The following is a 4,390-nucleotide window of genomic DNA, read 5'->3' on the forward strand; positions in this document are numbered from 1 at the left end:
GGGAAGAGCATTCCTGGCCTTAGACCCAACTAAGTTCTCCATTTTGGAAGCAGATGAAGCCATTTGCCACCTCCCTCACAACAGTTTGTAAATTGCTTTCTCGATGCCAAGGTTAAAAGCAAGAAGTAAATTCAAAGTGACAAGGCATAGATGTGGCTACTTCATTGCAAATTTTCTTTCTGAACACTTCAGCTATATGATCTCCCTTCTCCCTCCAATCTCTAGGAAATGGGAGAGGGACTGAGGGTGCCAGGCACTGCTGATGAGCTTTTCTAATAAGAACCTGGTAGGGCTGCTTTCAAATTTCAACTTTCTATTTTTTTTTTTGAAATTCCTTTTTTTTCTCAAAGGCTAAGATGTTTACAAAGTCAGTTTTCTGTCCTGAAAAATGAGAGAGGGTTGGATGAGATAAAGTCTAAGAACCCTTGTGACTCTTCTTAGCATCCTATGAGACAAAGTGACCCCTTCAGAAGGATCCCTCCTTTTTTCCCCTTGAGTTGAGATAGAATGGGGAATGGGTTAGTGTTATTAAGCACTAGGCAAACAAATATATTTTCAGCTTGATATCCCCAGTCTCACCTCTGTCCCATCTGTCCATACTTTTGCTAAATCGGGTTGCTTTCACCACTGGACCTATCCCTGACTTGTGAATCTTTGGGCTTTTTCTCATAACTTCCCTTTTGTTTTGAATGCCTTCTTTCTTTTTGCTTATCTGTAAAACTTAATCCCCAATTCAGCATCTCCTCCAGGAAGTCTTCTCTGATTTTGCCTCTTAATAATGAATGATTCTCCAATTTCTTTGCACCCTCTGAGGCCCATTTAGGTAATGTGTGTTATAGTCATCCAGGCTGGAGTCTACCTTGCATCCTAAATAATAACCTCTATAAGGCTGTTAGCAGCAGGGAGACTGATAGCAAGTCATAATGTGGGGTTGATAAATAATGCCTTTTGAGGGATGGTGTTGCAAGATGGATGGAGCACTAGACCTAGAGTCAGAAAGACAAGGGTTTGAATCAGGCTTCTAACATGAGTTGCATGACCCTGGGCAAGTCACATAGGCTCCATGAGCTCACTCTACCTGGCCGTGCTACCCAGCCGTTGCCCCGTGCACATTTCTTGTGGACATTCAACAAGCTCCGTAAGTATTGTAGCTTCCTCTCCCCTACTGCCATCAATATCCTCAATTGCTGAAACCCCATAAAACAATGTTCTTGATGCCAAATTATTTAGCATTGTCAAATGGGGTCACCACCAGACATAGATGTGACTTTATCAGTGGAAATGATAGTCATCCAGATTTATTGCCATCTTCTTTGCTGGGACCTCAGGATCATTCAGTCTGAGTTACAGCTGGAACCTGCCATAGGTGTGGTTTTCCCTGCTAGGATGTGAGCTCCCTGAGGGCAGGGAGTGGATTATTTTCCCTTCCTGTCCCATTTGTATCTCTTTCCATTAATATGCCTCTAGTGTTCATCATAGAACTTAACATATAATAGGAGCTTAATAAATATTTCTTGAGTTACTGTGATAACAAATGCCTCTAGAAGAGCCAGCATGTCTAAGGCAGAACTTTTCATGGACCTTCAAGATACTCTGAAATTCTAGTCTTTCTAGTCTTTTTCTTTGAATTTGTTCATTTGTTCATTCTTTTTTTTTGTTGTTAAAAAAAAAAAAACAACAAACTCTTCCCTTCCATCTTAGAAAGAGTGATGTTTATTGGTTCTAAGGCAGAAGAGCGGTAAGGGTTAGGCAATGGAAGTTAAGTGACTGAAGTGTCTGAGGCCAGATTTGAACCTAGGACCTCTTGTCTCTAGGCCTGGCTCTCAATCCATTGAGGGAACAGCTTTCCCCGTTCATTCATTCTTAATTCTTAAATCAAGTAGAACAAGTCTTATCCACTTCCACATGACAGTCTTTCAAATTCTGGATGCCACCTATACTGCCTCCCTGGTTTCTATGGTGTGGCACAATGGATAGAGTACTTGTTCTGAAATCTGGATTCGAATCTCATCTCCAGCCCTTAATACCTGGGCAAATCACTTAAATGTCCTTGGAACATTCTTTCATCATCTCTAAAATATGGCATTTAAACTTGGGCCTCTAAGGCCACTTTAAGCTGTAGAGGAACAATCTAAGATGTCTCCTTTCTAGGCTGAAAACCCCCAGTTCCTCCATGTAGCTTCATATGGCATGAATTCTGTTCCTGCCATCACCCTAGCTGCCTTGCCCTGCATGCTCTGCCACTCATCTGAGTCCTTTCTAAAACATGGGACGCCAACAGAAAGAAAAGAAAGTCTTTCTGAGAGGTCTCAACTTTCTGAAATAATCTGGCATGTGAAGCTCTGTGCCTGACACATGGTAGATACTTAGCAAATGTCTATTGAGTTGGATGAGATTGGAAATCAGAGATGAGCACCGTTCTGCTCAGCCAAAGGAATGGGAAGGAGTTGTGGACTAGCTCATTGAGCTCATTTAAAGGAAGATTTGTAACCATTATAACTGTCTTCGAATGGAATTTTTTTTCCATTAGAGCATTTTATTTATGTATGTTTTACACCTTTAGAAAAAGAATCCCAGGATTTTCTCTCCTGTGTGTTTTCGTCTTGCTTCCTCCTGGTCCATGATGCCAGCTGAGGTTCAACCCAAACTGACCGGATAGTAGCAGATTATTCTGCCACTTTTCCAGATCTTTCAATTGAACATCAAATCTGGGGCTGATTATACCACACTTGTCTAATCTTCCCTTGAGGTTCACAACCATATTTCCTGCTCTGTGGTCATCAATGATCTCAAATTCTCCAATATAACCGCACTTCATCATCACAGGTAAGAACCAGACAATTACTTTAGAGCACAGCCTAATAAGAACCTGGCGTTTTCCTCGCTTCTCAGCATTGTTGATGTTTTTGAGAGCATCTGCCAGCATGGTGGCAGTGCTGCAAGATGGCGGAAAGAGCAATGGAATGTTTTTTATTGAGGGGACAAAGTGAATCCTCCTCCTTTGGAGGTAGTGAGTTCTCAGCCCTCGACATGTGTGAGCTAAAAATGGAGATGAAAATGTAATAAAGAACATTGATACTTTACGCAGGGGACAGAATAACTGACCCTTGAGCTTCTTTCTGGCTCTGAAATATTACCTTTTCTGGTTTTATTCTGGAGGGGAGGCTCCTTGAGAATGACCACCAAGGATTTCTGGTGGGTTTCCAGGCTGGAGTACAGAGGGAAAAATCCATAATAATGAAGAGGATGTCTCCAGCTCCAGGGCTCCATCAAAACAAACAGGCAGGACCCACGCCTTGCTTTTAATTGACTTGGGGTACCACTCCTTGTCACTCCAGTTTCTCAGGCTTAAAAAGGACACTGATAAGGGAAGAGAAAATACCCCAGAGAGGAGCCAGAGTGGCAAGGGGATTAGAGAGAAGCCATGAGAGAAGAGATAAAGGGAACTTAATCCCAGTCATACAGAGTTTTGTGAAAGGGGTCAAAGGGATAATGACTGTGGATGAATTCCTCAGAGTCTTGAAAGGGAGACTGAGAAACTCAATCCTGGAAATGGGCAAAGCTGATCTACTTGGGCACAAGGGCTATTAGGAAGATTGTGAAGCAAAAGGACATGAGACTAAGAATCCTTGAATGCTAGGGTCCGAAGGGAACATAGAATGCAGAATGCATGAAGTGAGAGGAAGAGAGCATTAGAAGAAAGAATAGAGAACCTCTTCAGAGCTGGCAGAGACAATCAAGTGTCAGCAAGGAAATACTTGGAGAGACCTTAGAATAGAGAACATGAGAGGACTAAGACAGTTGACAATGTCCTAGAATGTAGAACACCAGAGGCAGAAGGATCCCCTAACATAAAACATCAAAGTGAGAAGACACTGAGGAACACAGAAGAGGACATTTCAGATGAAGATGGACTTAAGCTAGATGATGTTAATTCCCTCCCAAGGTATGAAAGATGGAAGGGGCCCGAGAATGCAGAAAATAGGATGTCAGAACTGGAAGGAAACCTAGAGAATCAGAGCTAGAAGAAACTTTAGCCCATAGAATATCAGAGCTAATTAAGACATCATTAGAACAGAGAACATCAAATATCAAAATCTGGGAGAACTTTGGAACATAGAATAGATAATATTAGAGGTGAGAAGGACCTTAGGACATAAAATATCAGATCATCTACAGACTTTAAAACAAAGAATATGAGAATTTTAAAGCTGGGAGGAACTTTAGGCACTAAGAAGGTTAGAGCTGGGAGAGACTTTTGACTTTATCTGGGGCAATTCCCAGAGTTTACAGAGGATCCCATGGAAGTTTATTGGCAATAAACTGAGTTATCAGGCTTTGAGAGAATAGTAAGGGAAACCACCCAAGGGAGACTATTTAAAGTCCCCCA

The 4,390-nt window shown here is 41.8% G+C and overlaps 1 pseudogene; it reads right to left on the bottom strand.

Moving 5' to 3' along the window:
- Window positions 1-2,559: 2,559 nt before the first annotated feature.
- Window positions 2,560-2,926, bottom strand: LOC123234469 (annotated as a pseudogene).
- Between the last annotated feature and the right edge of the window lie 1,464 nt (window positions 2,927-4,390).

This window comes from Gracilinanus agilis, chromosome 2, assembly GCF_016433145.1.
Source record: "Gracilinanus agilis isolate LMUSP501 chromosome 2, AgileGrace, whole genome shotgun sequence".
NCBI lineage: Eukaryota > Metazoa > Chordata > Mammalia > Didelphimorphia > Didelphidae > Gracilinanus > Gracilinanus agilis.